This window comes from Aotus nancymaae, unplaced genomic scaffold (assembly GCF_030222135.1).
Source record: "Aotus nancymaae isolate 86718 unplaced genomic scaffold, 86718_ANA_hifiasm-v0.15.2.pri h1tg000108l, whole genome shotgun sequence".
Classification (NCBI taxonomy): Eukaryota; Metazoa; Chordata; class Mammalia; order Primates; family Aotidae; genus Aotus; species Aotus nancymaae.
Genome location: NW_026988523.1, coordinates 22,012,602 through 22,033,105, shown reverse-complemented (window position 1 = coordinate 22,033,105; position 20,504 = coordinate 22,012,602). Strand labels below are relative to the sequence as shown.

The 20,504-nt window shown below is 36.5% G+C and overlaps 1 protein-coding gene across 1 annotated transcript in view; it reads left to right on the top strand.

The window, feature by feature from the left end:
• The first annotated feature begins 12,530 nt into the window (after positions 1–12,530).
• Positions 12,531–20,504, top strand: part of BRINP3 (BMP/retinoic acid inducible neural specific 3) — a 523,484-nt gene continuing 515,510 nt past the window's right edge. The window contains exons 1-2 of the mRNA XM_064370415.1: positions 12,531–12,580; positions 14,436–14,497. The gene's annotated coding sequence lies outside the window, so the exon portion shown is untranslated. The remainder of the gene's footprint in view (positions 12,581–14,435; positions 14,498–20,504) is intronic.

Genomic DNA, 20,504 nt, shown 5'->3' with positions numbered 1-20,504 from the left:
TGGCGCTCTTAGGTGAGCACCACTGAGATCAGATGTATGCATTAAAACCATAGGTTAGGAAAAGGCTCATTAAGGCACATGAGTCCCCGAACCGAGACTGGAGCAAGGCATCAGATAAGCCTAGATTTCTTCAGAATCATTCACCCTGTACCTCTTAGTATCCTGGCTTATTCTAGACTCAATTTTCCATCCACAGAATTAACACAAAACTCTGCTTCTTCCTTCCTCTAGAAAAGTCACCTAAAGTGTATCTCAAACAATACTGAAATCCTTTCTGAAAACTGTTTAAGAGGCAAGACTTTATAAATAAAGGTTGCTCTAAAGAAAATACAATTTTACAAATTTCAGCTTAATTCTAACAGAATGAAAGCAAAGCTCAGAGAAAGAGTCATTTTATAAGTCTACAACTGATAAAATTATCAGAAAAAAAAACAAGAGGAGAAATCCAGACCTGAAATTATAATATTATAGCAATGTGTGTCTGCTTTGTCCTGGAGAAGATACAATGAAAGCAAGAACATTATTGACTTCTTAGTGAGAAGGTTTAAATTCAAGTTCATGATTCCATATGAAGGAAATACGTGTGTTCTTTAAAACAGAAAGCTGTGTATCTTCCCAAACCACCCATGCGGATCCATTATTGTTCTTTCTACCCCAAGAGGCAGCTCTCCATGGACTTCATCATACGGGATCTCCTGGCTTCTGACTTTCCGTTTTCTTTGACAGATGTGAGGGGAGATGTGGATGCAGGAGACGGAAGAGTGGCTTTGCATTTACCCCGTCTTCCTGCCTGGCTGTGGGTCTGGCAAGGCTGTGTTCTACAGCCAGGACTCCTCTTGGGTCATTCCTTGTCTCCATTTCCAGCCTTCACCGGATGCAGGTGAGAAACTAACGTTGGCTTCTCTACTTTCGACTTTAAAATGACAGTGACAACTGCCTCCACTGTTACTCATCTCGGTTGCCTTTCCATCTTTCTTCATCAACCTTGCCCGCATCTCTGGAAACAACCCTGTCTTTATAATCTTTTCAATTAATTCCTTTTGAGCATGCCTTCTGACTCTTTTTGGGAACTGGGCTGAAACAGCCATCAACATGAGAGCCTGAATTCCAACCCAAGTAGTGTGGCTCCAGAACGTCTTCTCTTAAGAATAGACCATGAAAGCAGAGGTGATGCCATTTCAGTTTAACCTGAGGCCCCATTGACTCAGTCGCTAACATGTGTGTTGGAATTTTTTCTTCTCTTTAGTATGTTTATCACTTGAGTTCTCTGAGAACACTTTCTGCTTGCAATATTTCTTAATGTAAGAGCCACTTCATGATGCAATTCTCTCTCTTTTTATCTCACCCATCTTACCCAAGAACTCCTGATATGTGTTATCACCAGAGCCAGCTTACTCTGGTGATGGGAGTGTCATTTAAAATCTTTTTATCGTAAGAATAAATTTTCTTGCCGGTATAAATAAGAATGGATTTCCCATTGGACACTGGGAAATGTGCTTTTATATCCCCTGGAAGCAGCAGTTCCCAGTTTTTAACCAATAGGCTACAGGATCAGGAAAAGCCTTTACAGTCAGCTTTAAACAACATTTGTTCTTGATCTAACAGGTATATTTTTAGCTCTCTGCTCATAACTCAGGAAGAGGAGTTAAATTTCTGCTCTAAAACTACTGGTAGTAAATTTGAGCACACTAAACTTTCCATGACACCTCTGATTTTTATGTCACCATTATCTTTATAGCCTGGCCTTTGAAGGAACTGATAACTCTAAGAGACTTTGCCCTCTTTTGCCAGAACATATGCTTAAAGAGATATGAGGTGAGGTGCTTTAAAATAAAAATATAAACTCTATTACAATGTGCATGGATATTTATGGTATAAACTACAGTATAATAAAATTTTTAAATCCATATTTTAAGCACACATATGTATCAGTAGGACTCTCTTCAAAATTGAGAAAATAATCAACCAATATAATAAGGTTAAACGAGACATTTTATATTTTGAAACTACTGTCAGTGGGTTCAGTTTGAAGTGTGGGTGGTAGTGAATGCTGTTACCTCCATGAGATGACGAACGCGTGGACCATGTCTTAATGCTCACACCTACTACTGCCACACACTTTAGATAACCATAGCAAAAAGAAGATAACTTGCAAATTCATTAATGCCTGCTCAAATATTCTTGTGAGCTTTAGGTTTCAAGACTAAGGATGGCTTTTTCCTCTGTCCTCAGTGCTGCCCCAGACTACTCATGATTCCCTGCATTTTATGGGTTGCCAGTGTTGAGAGGCATGGTATGGACTTGAGAAGGCCATTCGACATAGCATTATAATTTTTATTTTACAACAAGTACTATCACTCAATTATGAATGCCAACTAATCAATATCTTAAGCTCTGACCATGCAGATTCTAATCTCTCCACCACTGGCGTAGATTTGCCGAGTGGAGGGGAACGTGCTAATAGAGTTAGTTCCAGGTCTCCAAAGAGAGATAAACTGTTCTCCTCTTGAGAAGGTGTGTGCATCTGTGTGTGTAGTGGGGAACAGAGAGAGAAGAAAGATAACTTTTACTAAAAAAATGGTAAAAATAATGTCAGATAGTAGAACAAACATGATTTGACAATGTTGTCAGAAGCTACATGGGGTATCAATAAAGAAAAGAGAACGTCCACGTTAGATGAAGATAATATAGCTTGCCACTGTCCCCACTATTTCAATTTAGCACTTATGAATAAAACTCTTCTCCTTACCTGTGATTCATAAGAAAGATTTTATCCAAACAAAAATGACATTTAATGGAAAATGTTATGATCATTAAAATACAAAGTATTTATAATAATAATATCAGAGATTATATTAACATATTTACAATTATCAAACTTGATTATTATAAGTAATTATGGATTTTTTATTAAATATATGTAATATTCAGTGTATTATTATTATAATTTTAAAGACAGTCTGTTTATGTAATTACAACTAGCATGCTATGCTAAATACTGTGAAATTAATTGCTGAATAAAATATTTATAAATATTCCAAAATTAATAATATATTTCAATAATGCTTTATACTTCATGAAATTTTCCATATATTGCTTTGTATTTGTCATAACAACTTTGTTAGCTATGCACAACACAAAGTCAGTCTTTTGAAGGTTCATTGTACTGTCCAAAGTCTAACAGCTTGAGGAAGATTTGGCTATGATCCCAACCTCCATCACCTTACTTAAATAGCACATGATACTGCATCACACAATATGACAAAACATATGTATTTAGTGATAGTATCACTCAGCATACATCATTTAGGACAGGAAAAAAGTGATGGTGCTTAATGATGCAATGCAAATCTAACAAGTTCACATATAAAAACGGCATAATTTCAGGCATAATTTTATTATCAGAATTTATTCATTCAGAAAATGCTAATGAAGGAAGTACTACATGTTGGCTTCATTGCAAGTATTAGAGATGCTATAAAACAAATCAGATACACAAGTATCTGCCTCATAGAATGCATATTTTATTGGAGGAAAAAGGCACCAGAGAAAAGATAACTTAAACATGTATTATACTGGATACTTGTACGTGATAAGAATTAGTCATAGTAATAATGCAGGAAAGGGAAAGCTTAAATATAACAGAGTGACCAGGACCTTACTAAAAAGTTTGAGTAAAAACTTGAAGGGATGTGATATCTGATCAACCAATCAAGTTCAACTGCAGAAAAAGAACCAGTAGGTGATATATATTGGGATACTTATTGCAAGATATTGGGTTGTGGACTATGAGGGCTGGCTAAGAAAATCTGGAATAAACGGGGCAGGCCATCGGGAAGGGCACTGCAGAACTCCTGGACTTGAGAGCTAAAGCTGTTACCCAAAAGCCAAATTTCTTCTTCTGGAAAACTTCCATTCTGCTCTTAACATGTTTCATCTTGTTAAATCAGACTACTTAGATTATTGAGGACAATTTCCCTTGTTTAAAGTCAGCATATTATGAGTTTTAATCACATTTAGAAAATATATTCGCAGCACACTTAGATTAATATTTAATTGGCTAACTGGGAACTGTAGTCTCACCAAGTTGTTGGACAATATTGACCATCACACTGGGGGAAGAAAATTCTAGGCAGAGGAATGAGCTACTGACAAAACACATGGCCCTACTGAAACAAGAGGGCCACGTGTTTCGGATGATGTTTTAGTAAGTCCAGGCTGCTACAACCAAATGTCATGGACTGGGTTCTTCATAAACATTGTAAACAATGAAATGTACTCCTCACAGTTCTGGAGGCTGGTTAGAGTCTGGTGAGAACCTACTTCTAAGTTGCAGACTGATAATTTCTTGTTGTACCCTCGTGGCACAAAGAAAGTGAGAGAGCTCTCTGGGGCCCCTTTTATAGGGGCACTAATCCCATGCTTGAAGGCCCATTCTCATGACCTGGTCACCTCCCAAAGTTTCTACCTCCTAACACCATAAAATTGTGGATTTGGATTTCAACATTTGAATTTTATAGGGACACAAACCTTCAGTACATTGCAGATTGAATGAGTGAGATGAAGAATGGTGGGAGAGTAAGTCAGAGGGAAAACTAAATGGCTCGATGAACATAGGAGCTTGTGAGTTATAGCAAGAAGTCGGGTTTATACTCACAGTTTAAACATTACAGGGTGCTGAGAAGAACTGGATGATCTGAATTATGATCTGAATTATACTCTATGTTATCATCTGGCTTCTCTCTTCAGATTAGACAGGGACAAATGCATTGGGAGGCCAGACAATATCTCATGATAGCAATGAGAGTGATGTGGAGTTTAAACGTTCTAATTGTATTTTGAAAGCAGAGCCATAAATATTTGCTGATGGGCTGCATAAGAAATATAAGAAAAGTATAAAAATAAAAGTTGTTCCAATATTTTGGCTACAGCAACCGGGAGACTGGTGTTGACATCAGCAAAGAAGGGCAAGACTTTACGAATTTTATTTAGCAAAAGTCAGAAGTTCAGTTTTGCATTCGCCACATGTCAGATGCCTGTTAACTATCTAAATTGAGATGCTAGATTGGTGGTTGTATACATAGGTCTGAGATCAAAGACTATGTCCCAGTTGAGATTCATCAGCCTATAAATAGGGTTTAACGTTGTCAGTGTGGATGAGAAAATGGTAAGGAAAGTAAGACATTAATGTATACGTTTTAGATTTTTAACATTCCTTTTTTGTTATTTTTTAAACCTTTTATGGCTTCTGATTGATTTTCAAGTTCTTGTACACATATAGTCATTTGAAATGTTCTATATTGCATTAAATGACATAAGAATCACTCATAATCTCACCACTCAGGTCATGAATAATATTAAATTTTTGACATGTTTTCTTACAAATTCTCTCTATACATTTATTCCTTCAATGCCTTGAAATCATAGAATACATGATTTTTTTCTAATAATTACTTTCCTTAAAATTACATTTAAATATTACCTTTAATAGCTGTATACTATTCTGTTGTATACAATAGTTAACTCTTCAGCTACTATTTTTTACTTGCCTTTTTCTTCTGTGAAATGAATATAGTTGCAATGATTATTCATTCATAAATATAAAATTTTAGTTATAATTATATATCATAATGGATTGTTATACAAATTTAGTCACAGTTTTCACCTACTCAGCAATTGACAGAAGAGTTTGATAGTATGTTTTACGATCTTGTTGATCTGAAATTCTAGTTCATAAATGAAGATCAATATTTTAAAGGGTATGTTAAGTAACAAAAATACACACAAACCAGAAATGTGTGTGTTGTAAATGAAAAAAAAAAATCTCTTTTCAGCGAAAGTAGGCAATCCAAGGTGATTAGGATAGGCTGTTCACTGCTGCAGGATGACAGAGAATCTGTAATTTAGATGGCCTACTTCCTAGAAATAAATGAGAAAAGCTGCTTAAATATGTGTGTCACCTAAGATAGGGGAAGTGATGTTTAGACACTTTTATTATCTTCCTAGTTCATGAGAAGAAAAGTTCTCAAACATCCGCAAACCTATTCTCACAAGACATGCATCTAAGACCTAACTCTCAAAACACCAATTTCTGAGCTTTAACCTACCAAAGAATCTTCCATCCCTAGTGAGCAATTTCTACTTTTGCAAAATGGCAGAGCATGTCACATTTGACAACTACTTACAAAAATCAGTTTCCCTCAAAAGAGGGCTATTTGTGAAAGAAATTAATACACATACTGAAGCCTGTTAAAGTCTAAAATGAGATTGAAAACAAGTCTTTTTGAGCTGCTTGAGACCTTTTCACTCTATTGCCCTTTGGTTTCCTACATCATTCTTGTTCTGGTTTTGCTGAATACTATTTGTTTCCTCATCTAACTGCTGATTACTGCTACTTAGATCTTTGCATAAAAGTATCCAGTCTATGATGAGTCAGTTTAATTTGGTACTTTATCCAGGAAATCCTTTTCTTTTTCAAATTTTAAATTGTATTTTAGATTCTTATTTATATGTTGACGGGTATTTTTTCATCAACTTGTGGGATTGTTTTATTAGGACTGTTGCTGAATAAGTGATGGGTGAGCAAAGAATTGCTTCCAAAATAACCAATTTCCCATAATCCACCTATATAGAAGGGGTATGATGTTTTGTTGATGATATCAACAGTTCTGAAAATAAACAAATGCAAAAAATGTGAACATTATTAATATCTAATTGCAAATAATATACATCAAAACTAAAGTATGGGAAATCACTGTAATATAAATGTCAGTAAAGCCAAAAAATCAACACTCATATTTATATAAGAAATTAAAGATATATATATTTTCTAGCAAAATTTTCTTCAGGAGAAATGAAATAGCTATGTTAGATACTCTACATGTTACTTATCTTATTACTTAATCTACATTGTTAATAATGCAGTCTGGTTTAAAATGAGAAAACTTCCAAATCTGTAATAAAACCACTTCAATTTAAATTGAAATAACTTCTAAAAGCTAATGTAAAAACCAGAAAAGATCAACATAAGGCCAATTATCCCAGCCATCAAGGTGGGCACACAGACTAATTTATATTTTCCTATAATGGATGATAGTTGCTTTGTATTATTAGTATAATTTAATTCATCTAGCATACTACAGTGCTATATAAGACTCATATTTTATAGGAAAAATACTGCTATGTTTTTTAGGAAAAATAGTTTTGTTTCAAAAATGAAAATATTTAATTTTTTTATTAAAATAGGCTTGTCCACTTTGAAGAGGTGAATCTTAACAGGAGAAAGAATCTAGAGTTTATTAATAATGTTATTAAAAGCAGAATAAGGAATGGTTCGTGAATGAGAAAGAGAGAAGCTAACTATAAGAAAGGAAATAGGAGATTCAAGGCTCTGAATTTAGTTTATAAATGTCTTTATATAGATATGTGTGTGTGTATATATATATATACATATATATATTTTATATTGCACTATAGGTTCTGGGGTACATGTGCAGATCAAGCAGGATTGTTGCATAGGTACATACATGGCAATGTGGTTTGCTGCCTCCATCCCCCCGTAACCTATATCTGGCATTTCTCCCCATGTTATCCCTCCCCAACCTCCCTACCCCCACTGTCCCTCCCTTAGTACCCCCCAACAGACCCCAGTGTGTGATGATCCCCTCCCTGTGTTCATGTATTCTCATTGTTCAACACCCATCTATGAGTGAGAACATGCAGTGTTTGATTTTCTGTTCTTGTGTCAGTTTGCAGAGAATGATGGTTTCCAGGTTCATCCATGTCTCTACAAAGGACACAAACTCATCATTTTTTACGGCTGCATAGTATTCCATGGTGCATATGTGCCACATTTTCCTAGTCTATTCTATCATCAATGGGCATTTGGGTTGGTTCCAGGTCTTTGCTATTGCAAACAGTGCCACAATGAACATATACATGCATGCATCTTTGTAGTAGAACAATTTATAATCCTTTGGCTGTATACTCAGTAATGGGATTGCTGGGTCAAATGGAATTTCTATTTCCAGGTCCTTGAGGAATCACCACACTGTCTTCCACAATGGTTGAACTAGTTTACACTCTCACTAACAGTGTAAAAGTGTTCCTATTTCTCCACATCCTCTCCAGCATCTGTTGTCTCCAGATTTTTTAATGATTGCCATTCTAACTGGTGTGAGATGGTATCTCAATGTGATTTTGATTTGCATTTCTCTAATGACTAGCGATGATGAACATTTTTTCATATATTTGTTGGCCTCATATATGTCTTCTTTTGAAAAGTGTCTGTTCATGTCCTTCACCCACTTTTGAATGTGTTTGTTTTTTTTCTTGTAAATCTGTTTTAGTTCTTTGTAGATTCTAGATATTAGCCCTTTGTCAGATGGGTAGATTGCAAAACTTTTTTCCCATTCTGTTTGTTGCCAGTTCACTCTAATGACTGTTTCTTTTGCTGTGCAGAAGCGATAGTGTAATTAGGTCTCATTTGTCTATTTTGGCTCTTGTTGCCAATGCTTTTGGTGTTTTAGCCATGAAGTCCTTGCCTATGCCTATGTCCCGAATGGGTTTGCTTAGGTTTTCTTCTAGGGTTTTTATGATGTTAGGTCATATGTTTAAGTCTTTAATCCACCTGGAATTAATTTTAGTGTAAGGTATCAGGAAGGGGTCCAGTTTCTGCTTTCTGCACATGGCTAGCCAGTTTTCCCAACACCATTTATTAAACAGGGAATCCTTTCCCCATTGCTTGTTTTTGTGAGGTTTGTCAAGGATCAGATGGTTGTAAATGTGTGGCATTGCCTCTGAGGCCTCTGTTCTGTTCCATTGGCCTATATCTCTGTTTTGGTACCAGTACCATACTGTTTTGATTGCTGTAGCCTTGTAGTATAGTTTGAAATCAGGTAGTGTGATGCCTCCAGCTTTGTTCTTTTTGGTTAGTATTGTCTAGGCTATGCAGGCTTTCTTTTGGTTCCATATGAAGTTTAAGGTGATTTTTTCCAGTTCTGTGAAGAGGGTCATAGGTAGCTTGATGGGGATAGCATTAAAAGCCCCAGACAGGCTCACAGCCAAATTCTACCCGACATACAAAGAGGAGCTGGTACCACTCCTTCTAGTTTATAAATCTCTTACGTCATCTGTGCAAATTTTTATTACTTTTAAATGAGGGAATTAGACTTGATACCTTCTAAGACTTTAAAATTCTCAGATTTAATAATCCCATGAAAATTGCTAAATCTTGGATACGATATGTTTCTTTGTCCCCACCCAAATCTCACGTCGAATTTTAATTCCCAGTGTTGGAGCTGAGGCCTGGTGGGAAGTGATTGGCTCATCAGGACAGTGTCTCATGAGTAGTTTAACACCACTCCCCTTGGTTCTGTTTTCTTGATGGTGAGTGTATTCTCATGAGATCCGGTTGTTGAAAAATGTGTAGCAACACCCAACCCCCAACTCTCTTCCTCTTGATCTTGCCTGGTGAAGTGCCTGCTCCTCCTTTGTCTTCTACCATCACTGTAGGTTCCTGAGGCCTCCGCAGAAGCAGAATCCCACATGCTTTCTGTACAGCCTGCAGAACCATGAGCCAATTAAACCTTTTTTCTATTTAAATAACCCAGTCTCAGGTATTTCTTTGTAGCAATATGAGAACAAACTAATACAATTATGTATTATTCAAATATCCAATGGGGAGGGGGTTGAGGGAATGTGTTCTCTTTCCGGGTCCACAAAGGGGCATAGTTTTAAGAGCAAGAACTTCCCAGCACCATGTCCCCCTCCCATCTCTCTCCATCTGGGAGATTTAACAGTTTATGTTTAAATTTCATTGGCACGGGAAGAAACTAAGAGTCAATCACTCCAGTGGAAGTTCTATGAAACTCCTTTCATTGGCCAGGGGTCCTACAGAAGGTGGGAGTTCCTCTCAGGTTAAAAGTCCCCTTCTTCTGCACCCCTTTGGATCCCATGTTTGGGTCCCTTCCACGAACACTCTCTTCGTGGAAGCCGTCTTTCTCTCTCCTGGATTTCCCCTCTGGAGTCCCCTTCCACACACTCTCGTGGAAGCCTGTCTTCCCTCCTAAACTCCACCTCTCTATTCCCTTCCACTCAGTGTGGAAGCTGCTTTCCTCTCCTGGATTCCATCTTTCTGGATTCTCCCACTCAGTGTGAGAGTTAGCTGCTTCTTTCTCCCTCCTTCTCCTGTTTCTCTCTCTGCTTAAATAAATCACTTTCTACAAACACTTTTGAGTCCCGCATTTACCGTACACTGCACCGTGGTCCCCTCTCTCATTCTTGAGAGGGTAGGAGACCAAGAACCTGGAGAAACATCCTCTCAGGGGAGCTGAGGGCACCCTGAACCCCTGAACCCCAATATAACAGAATGAGATAATGATGGTGGAGATTAAAGAGCTGGAATGTAGGTCAAGGAGCAGTATTTCTTTCATGGAATATGCCTTACATAGTCACAAGCCAATTTATTGCTAGTGTTCTGAATATTGTAACTCATTATGTAAATGGGAGGTATTAGCAGAGCATTTAGTATTTAGTCAACTTTAAGATCTAAAATTATATATATACACACACACACATATATATGTGTGTATGTGAGTGTGTGTGTATATATATATATATATATATATATATATATATATATACTTTTTATTTATTTATTTAGAAATGGAGGTTTGCTCTTGTTGCCCAGGCTATGGTGCAATGGTGGGATCTTGACTCACTGCAACCTCTGCCTCGCGGGTTCAAGGGATTCCCCTGCCTCAGCCTCCAGAGTAAGATTACAGACACCCACCACCACACCTGGCTAATTTTTTGCATTTTTGGTAGAGATAGTGTTTCACCATACTCGCCAGGCTGATCTCGAATTCCTGACCTCAGGTGATCTACCCGCCTTGGCCTCCCAAAGTGCTTGGATTACACGTGAGACGCCGCACCTGGCCTAACATGATATTTTTATTGCTTAAAGCATTTTGAAATTATTATTTCTATGGTATTTAGACTGATGATTATAGCCCTGAGGAAGAAAGTTCAAACTGGAACCAAGCTAAGTATGGATGAATAAAAGAATTAAAGTTCAAAAACTGGTTCTGATTATTATCAAACATAAAGTCTTCAGCAAATTACTTTCTCTTGATAGGCCTCACTATCCTCACCTATAAAATAGAAATAATAAGATTAGAGAGGCACTGTGAAACTCACATGTGGTATTTGTGAAAACATCTGGCACAAGTGCATATAGATGGATGCTGCTTAAATTTTATTAAATTCTCAACTTTTACCTTCATCATCTAATCCACTTGTCATAGCTGTCTGTTAAATCTGCTTCACAAAAACCTCTCACATCTCATCTTTCTTTTTCTTCTCATTGCCAATAGTTCAGTTTGAGCCTTCATTACTTATTTTAAACTGAGAATGTTAACTTTCAACATTATATACCCACTTCTGGGTATATATCCAGGAGAAATAAAATAACTATCTTGAAAAGATATTTGTACTTTCATATTCACTGCAGCATTATTTATAGTAGGCAAGAAACGAAAACAGCCAACGTTTCTATTGTTGTCTATATATATGCACATATGCATATAGACATATAGATGCACACGCATACATCACAATTTATCCATTTTATATATTGTGATACGTATGTAATGGAATTCCATTCAGTCTATAAGAAGAAGGAGATTCTGCCATTTGCAACAGCATGGATGAACTGGGGTACATTAAGCTAAGTGAAATAAGCCACAAAAAAACAAATACTGTATGATTTTACTTATATGTAGAATTTCTTTTTAAAAAAGACTGGGTGCAGTGGCTCATGCCTATAATCTCAGCACATTGGGAGAGTGAGACAGGAGGGTGGCTTGAGTACAGGAGTTTGAGACCAGCTTAAACATCACGAGACCTCCTCCAACGTTGAGACATACTTGTAGAATCTCTATGAAATTAATACCATTCTCACAGAAATTTATGGAAAATTAAAGGCATAAAGGTTATGTAAGTTGTCCAGAGTCTACTTTAGAGTTAGCGGAACCAATAAAATTTAGATCATGCTTTTTGTTTTACCTTTGAAAACATCTATCCTCTTGTTTATCAATTTCAGCAGAATTTCAGTAATAGTTCACCATTAGTATGTGAGATCAAGATCTTTTTTTTTCTCCCACCCGCTTAGCTTTCAGTCGCTATGTTGACCCCGCCAGAATCACGTGCCCAGTTGGGCCACTCCCCTAGCCGCTGTCCACATTAGGGACCTGTGGCCACCAGGTGAACGTCCTGGGTAGCTTTTTTATCCTGCTGCCTGGGACTGGGGAACACAGGAGAGGCCTGCCAGACCATGCACCAGGCCAGCGTGCTTCCTGGTCCGCTGCAGCTTGGGCTGTACCTCGCCCCTCCCCGCTGTTTTTCTCTGGCTGACCTCTGGGCGCTGAGTTCCGCTCTGGGGCTGGGCTGTTTCCGGCCGGCAAGGAGTGGAAAGCGGTGTGCTCAGCCTTTCCACCAGACAGGCTCCTGCAGGTTTTGGTCCCAGAGACAATATTCGAAGGATAGAGAAGGAGATGAAGAGCAGAGAGAGAGCTTGGAGGTAAAAAAAAAAAAACAAACAAACAACAAAAAAAAAAACCGTGCTTTTAATTCTGGCTGGGCTGCCGCCGCAGCTTGGCACTGCTGCTCCAGTGTTAGGAGACAGGACAGACTGGGCCTGGTTTTACTAACAATTTTGAAGTTTTTTTTCTCTGGCGCTACCCCTTTCCTGGCTGTACCCCTCTTTCTGGTGTACCCCTCTCCTGATTGGCTCACCAAAATGTAATATTGGGGTTCAGGGTGCCCTCAGCTCACCTGAGAGGACATTTCTCCAGGTTCTTGGTCTCCTGCGTTCTCAAGAATGAGAGAGGGGACCACGGCGCAGTGCGCAGTAAATGCCGGACTCAAAAGTGTTTGTAGAAAGTGAGTTACTTAGAGAGAGAAAAAGGAGAAGGAGAGAGAAAGAAACAGCTAACTCTCACACTGAGTGGGAGAATCCAGAAAGATGGAATCCAGGAGAGGAAAGCAGCATCTACACTGAGTGGAAGGGAATAGAGAGATGGCGTTTAGGAGGGAAGACAGGCTTCCACGAGAGAGTGTGGAAGGGGACTCCAGAGGGGAAATCCAGGAGAGAGAAAGACGGCTTCCACAAAGGGAGTATTTGTGGAAGGGACCCAAGCATCTGAGTCCCAAGATCAAGATCTTACATGAAAATCAGCTATTAAGATACTTTGGTTTTGGGGAAAAATCTAAGAAGCTACCGCATACTTCTTTTTTTCCTTCCACTAGTTGCTCTTGAGTATTTGCCAGATTTTCAAAACAATCATCAAAAGTTAGCATTTTTTTCAGAGTAAAACTTTTATTTAACTACTGACTACTGATTTTCAAGTTTATTAGTTTCCATAAACTATACGCACAATTGTCAGATGTTTAAAGCAATCGAGCTTAAATTGATGAGACTTTAAAAGCATTTGAACATGCTGACTAGTGTGGTTATTTCATGTCAAAAAAAAAAAAGAAGAAATAAATCTGCCCAATCTAGTTGAAGGAGAGAGAAAAGCAAATAGCAAGAAAAGATTTTGATATTTCTCCAAAATAATGAGGGTGAAAATAAACACTTTCTTCAAAACAAGAGGTATATTTTTAAATTAAATCTTATCTCTTTAGCACAACCATATTTGCTACTGACTTTAGAGCAAAGAATTTATTTGTACATTAGAGCTGTAATGTAAAAATAAAAATAAAAATAAAAGTCTGAAGACATAATAATTCCAGGCTCTGCAAGCTCTAAATAATTAGTCAGTACCCTGTAGGACATGGGGATACTCACAAATATATCATTTACCATTAAATCATGAGAAAACTAAAAGAAAATATTATCCAAAAAAAAAATAAGCTTCTAGAAAATTCCTTAGATTATACACTAATACAGTTTTAATTTGCATAAACAAAGCTGAACTTATTTTTATGTGTAAATATTATATTACTGTAATTAAGAAGAGAAGGTATTGAACAAAATCGTAATTTCTGATGAAATTTCAGATGCAAACTGATCTCTCAGGAAACTCTGAAGAGTGAATCATACCTCACAGTGTATCCTACCTGGAGGAAAAGGACCTGGGTTTTAAAATCTCAAATGTGTCAGTGATTATCTATAATCACTGTTGGAGAAATAAATATAGCCACAAATTTTTTTAAGCATTTCTGGTTTTTCATATACAGGCAACTCCAGTGCTCAAAGGCATTCATATAAAAAAAATGTATAAGTGCAATCACACAGAAACTTGCAGTGGGCCCTGAGCTGAGAAAGGGATCCAAGGGGAATGGGATGGGGGTGGGGGAAGAGGGCACAATGTCACTGTAGAAATGTTCCATTAACACCCTTTTCTCTATGACAACCCTATTACTCATTATAGGTAACTGAATGAACATTTTAAAATGTTGCATTGGAAGAAAAAAGATACTGAACCTACATAAGGTAAGGTTAAAATATCCTTCATAATCAAGGATTGAACTATACATTATTTACAAACTTTAAGCGCAAATTTTGTCAGTGAAGTTCCGGGATAGTGCATAGAGATTGCCTTGAACAACTACTGGAAAATCATTGAAGACACAGGTAATGTGGAGGAGAATCTATGTGGCATTTCGAACAAAGCCATTTAGAGTATTCTTGAAGGCATTTAAAGTTGATCATGATAAATTCATGTTGCTATGGCTTTCAGAAATTCTTCTAGTCAGACGGGTATTGTGGCTCACGCATGTAATTCCAGTACTTTGGGAGGCTGAGATGGGTGGATCACTTGGGGTCAGGAGTTCAAGACAATCCTGGCCAACATGGTGAAACCTCATCTGTACTAAACATACAAAACAATTGGCCAGATCTGGTGGTGCATGCCTGTAATCCCAACTGAGGAGGCTGAGGTAAAAGGATTGCTTAAACCTGTGAGGCGGAGGTTTCAGAGCCAAGATCGCACCAGTGCATTCCAGCCTGGGTGACGGAGCCTGACCATTTCAAAAAAAGTTGTTTTTTTCTAGTCATCAGAAATGTGGGCCTTGCTTGAACTGAAGAAAAAAACATACATGATTCTAGTAATGTTATACAGACTATTCTAATTGTGGCTTTTCTGATCATGTAACATTAGAGCAATTTGAAGTACCAGTCCATGATCTTCATTATTACTAGATGAACCATGACTATATTCTTCTTAGAGAAAGCATGACATTATTTGTTTATTCATCAAATAATTAATAAATGCAAACCATGTATTAAGCAATTTGCTAGGTCTGCAATTTTATGCTGCTTTTTGGTGGTGTTGAATTTTTTGCCATGTATAAGGTTGTTGGTTTGATATAGTTTGACATTTATTTTTGGTTTTGTTACTTGTGCTTTTGCTGTCATATCCAAAAAAATGATTTTCGGGACTAAGGTCAAAGAGCTTTTCCCTATATTTTCTTTTATTTGGAGACTAGAAAGGCAATTAAAATAAAAACAATAAAACAAAAGTGTTTTTTATTTCTTTTTGAAAAGACAAAATTGAAAAGTCTTTGGTTAGACTAACCATGAGAAAAAAAATAGAACTCCAATAAATAACATGATAAATAACATGGTCATTGTGAGTGATGCCACAGAAATACAAAGGATCACAAGAAACTATTACAAACAATGAAATGTCAACATATTGGATGACTTAGAAAAAATGAATAAATTCATTGAAATGTACAACCTACCAAGACTGACTGATGAAGAATCAGCATATTTTAACCAGTGATGAGTAAAGAGATTGAATCTTAAATCAAATACCTCCCAACAATGAAAAGGCCAGGACCAGATATCTACACTGGTGAACTCTACCAAGTGTTTCAAGAAGAATTAATGCCAATTCATCTCAAAAACTTTCAAAATACTGAAGAGGAAAAAATGCTTCCAAACTCACCTCATGAGAGGTATGTGGGTCATGAAGTCTCCTCTCTCCTGCATGGATTAATACCCATTATAAAAAAGACTGGAGGCTTACTCGCTCATGAGCTCTCTTGTCAAGGAATGCCTTCTGCCATGTTATGATGCTGCAAGAAGGTCCTCACCAGTTGTGGGCCCTCAGTCTTGGATGTCCCAGCATCTGGAACTGTGAATCAAATGAACTTCTATTGTTTTTATATTACACAATCTCCAGTATTCTATTACAGCAGCAAAAAATGAACTAAGGCACACGTCTGTCAAAAACCCATGCCTCTGCAGCTGCCACTGCCAGAGAAAGAAACTCATTTTACTTCTGGTTTCTAAAATATCTAAGTATGTTTCATTGGCAGAATTTGAATAACACACAGAAACACAAAAGGGAACATAGAATGGAGTAGAATCAGATCACAAACAAGCACTATCCAGCAAAAAGGAAACAATCTTCAAACAAGTAAAGCTCTTTGAGGATTTGTCTAGGGTCCTAAAGGACCTAGGCCACTGGTGACACTAGCCACAACAATTTCAGTGAATGGATGAGTACATCACATTTCAATGGTGAATTGAAGGTGATAGGAGACTCCCAGAGACAGATGCTCATGTCAGGAGACTTTGCCCTAATGAGAAATAGAGAAGACATTTAATAATTAGTATTACAAATGGGACATGAAATTTAGTGAACTGTTTCACCCCACTTTATTCATTATTATTCATTATTTTTCTCTCCCTACCTTCTTCTCGTCTCTCTTTCTCTCTCTCACCCTCTCATAAGTTAGGAAGAACATGCAAAAAATATTTATTAACCAAAAGAAATCTTATCTAGTGGGAAAAGAGGGAAGTTCTAGACACTCTAGAGGAAAGGGATAAATGATAGGGCAATATCCCTGAACGATTTATAAGATAAAATTCACAGTGAGGTTGGCCAGAAGAGAAAACTACCCTTGGCTTTTTTTTTCCTTAGCAATTCTACTAATCTCTGCTACGTCACTCTGCCTCTAAGCATCGGTTACACTGTTGAGTTCTGTTGGTGGAAAGAGTTCAGGCTCACTTTACATTTTAATACAGAAATATTTTCAGATTGATTTTCTTCTGGAAAAAAAAAGCCTCACTGTTGTGTAGAATTTAGTGTATTATGGGAGTCCCATGTTTAGTTATGGGTGATCCCACTTTTCCTCCATTTTAAAAATCACATGGCTCTCTCTGATACTGAAAATCATCATTTTTTTGTTTGTTAACAGTTTTTTTTATTTTGTGTCTACTATTTTGCAGATTAAAATAGTATACTAGTTCTATGCAACTGCTATTATGAAGACTATATTTCAGAAATATGATAATTTCTTTCAATCAACACCTAAATTCTAATCCCCTTAAAAAGGGGTATCTAGTAGATTCCAGGCACATACCAAAAATCCATAAATCAGGAAATTTAGAAGTTTGATTTTATAATTACATTAAAAAGAGTATCTGAGTCCATTCTTTTTCTTCACCTTAAAGAAATACAGTAGATAAATGGTAATGGTTATTGGCACGTAGCTTCTTTTGTAGTATATAGTACTATAAACTTTATATTTTATTTCTACATAGGCTTTTTTTGGTGTCATGATTCCAGAAATATTTATGTAGCTGTAATTTCTTAATGAAAATATAGTTTGGAGTGTGGAAAGCCATCTGACCTAGCATGAGAAACCTTTATTATAGTCCTCACTGCATCTGTAACTACATCTATGACTCCAATCATATCACTTTATTTCTCTGGAATTCAGTTTTCCACTGTTTAAATGATGATAATACTTATTTGATTTTTCTTAAAAGTGGGTTATTTCTATGGACAGTAAATGAAATTTGTGATTGAAGACCTTAGCAAAACTCACTGTTAATTCCACCTATGTAGAAGAAAATTAAACTAGCATCAGGTCATGGGCTGAATGAAAATGTCTTTCTAGGTTACTGAAGAGGTGGAGAAAGACAGATCATCTTGTGACACCTGGGGATGGGCCTTACTTTCTCTCTGAATGAGAATGTAGACTTGCTGGTGTTACATTGGTTTCGGAGGTAGGAAAGCCAGATATTTGGAAATCCTTAAATGGAAATAACATGTTTTCCCAACATTGCTTCTAATAAAGTATTGTAAGCCCATATTTACATGATAAGACAGTGCATAAAAAATGTTATGTTGTTTTAGAACTCTGATGATTTCTCCATGATGAGAAATCATCACATAGTTAGGGAAAATGGCTACCAGGAAGAAGGAACTTCACTTATATCTTCTTCTCTCTGTCATCACCATACTAGCTTTATTTATTTTTTAATCTTTGGCTTAATAAGTTGGCTGTAACTGTATTTGTTTTCTTTCTGTCAAAGCACAATTTGCTTGAAATGCTTCAGCCAGAAGTAATATAATAGGAATAGACTCTGAAAAATTAGAAATGTGTGGCACACATTTAAGGCAAAGCGTGTACTCTTAGGGCTGGAAGATACTCAAGAAGATTGAAGAGTGAGGTGGGGACATTGGGGAGATGTTGGTCAATGAACACACAATTTCAACTGGGCAGGAGTAATAAGTTCAAGATATCTGTTGTGCATTGTGATGACTACAGTTAATAATAATACATTGTACACTTTAATCATTGCTGAGTTGGTAGATGTGAAGTATACTCACCATGAAAACACAGTAAGTATGTAAGGTAATTTATATGTCAAGAAACTTGATTTAGGCATTTCACAATATCCGTATATGAAAACTTCATGTTGTATACCATAAATACATATATTTGTCACTTAAACATAAATAAAAATAAAAATATGAAAGATTAATATGTTTGCATGTCATTGATATTTGGAAATTCATCTGGATATATCATATTTTGAAAAAAAGTACTTAGTGTATCAATAATGAAAACATAGTATTATAAAGAAAAATGTTTTTAACTGAGATTTACATTCCAACTAAAAAGTTTCCATTATATATTAAGGCAAATCAAGATGTGCATTTTAAACTATTTTCTGGTAAGCCTCTGTTTCTCCTTTACAGATTAAACTCAGTAAACACAATTGAGAATGTCACTTGTGGGTGTACATCTTGAGAATTAATGATGTAAAGATGGGGCAGTGAATTGGATTTGCTCATATGCATCAAGAAAATCTAAGATTCAATCTTCAGAGGCCATTGGGATGGATCCATAGGGATGCAATGAATTACCTCCTGGTCTGGATATTTTTCTTTTCTAATTCTCATTGGTGTTCTGGATTCCCAAAGATTTCATGGTCCTAGGAAAATCAGCATGTTCTACTGGCATCTAAAGCTGAGAGTCTCTGTAGCAAATCTAGGCTCTGACATGCGATTCTGTAAATAGAAGGTACAGGTCCATTCAAATAAGTTGCCAAAGAACTCATGTCAGGGATAGGAATAGCATTTGTCAGAAGAGATAAATTTAAAGCATAACTTTTATTGCAGCTTTGGAGTATATGCTAGAAGAGTTAAGAATTTTGTGACAGATTTGAGAATATGGGAACTTCTAAATTCAAAATAGAATGTTGAACTGAAATTAGCTCCACATGCTATTCAGTTTTAAAAATGCTTGTCACAGGAAATTGTTCTAGCTAACGTGATAATAGTTTAGACATGTCCATTAGCCTACCCACACCACTGGCTCAGCTATGATTTGAATTAAACCTCTGTGAATAAAATACACAGAACATTTGAAGGCAATATTTTCCTATCTTTCCTTTACTTCTGCAAAAATTCTGAATATGATTTTAGAATGGCTGTATTCCTCAAGGGTGTCAAAATTCCACAGAGTACTTTATGGCTTTTGTTTATTTTTTCTTTCCTTATGATAAATTATAGAATTACATTATGGAATTCACTAGCAAATTTGTCTAGATATAGAATATAAAATGTGCTTTTGTCAGAATTAAACCAATGTATTATTGTCAATAATAGGCATTAATATTGTTATGCAGTTAGAATGCGTCAAGATACATTACACATATAAACTATGCACTATAAAGGTTTTATGCTCTATTTTCTTTCAATGGATGCTTAACTCGATAAAGATATTACATGAATTGCTAAGGGAAAACCAAGTTGATTAATTATTATTATTATTTTTTGAGATAGAGTCTCACTCTCATGCAGGCTAGACTACAATGTCCCCATTATAGTTCACTGCAGCTTCAAACTACTGGGCTCAAGTGGTCCTCCCAAGTAAATAGGACCACAAGCCCATGCCATCACACCTGGCTAAGTTATGTGTAGAGATGAAGTATCACTATGTTGCTCAGGTTGCTCTTTAACTCTTGGCCTCGCATGAGCCTCCCATCTCAGCCTCCCAAAGCACTGGGAATACAGATTTGAGTTACTGTTCCTGGCCTGATTTTTAATTTTAAAATAAAACTGTTCTAGAATTTTTAGGAGTAGTCATTGGTACTTTTAAAAAATATACATTTTTGAGTTTTCTAAACATATTGGTATGTTAAATCAATTTTTATATTTGTCATTATTTTAGAAGTACTTAAAATCAGACCA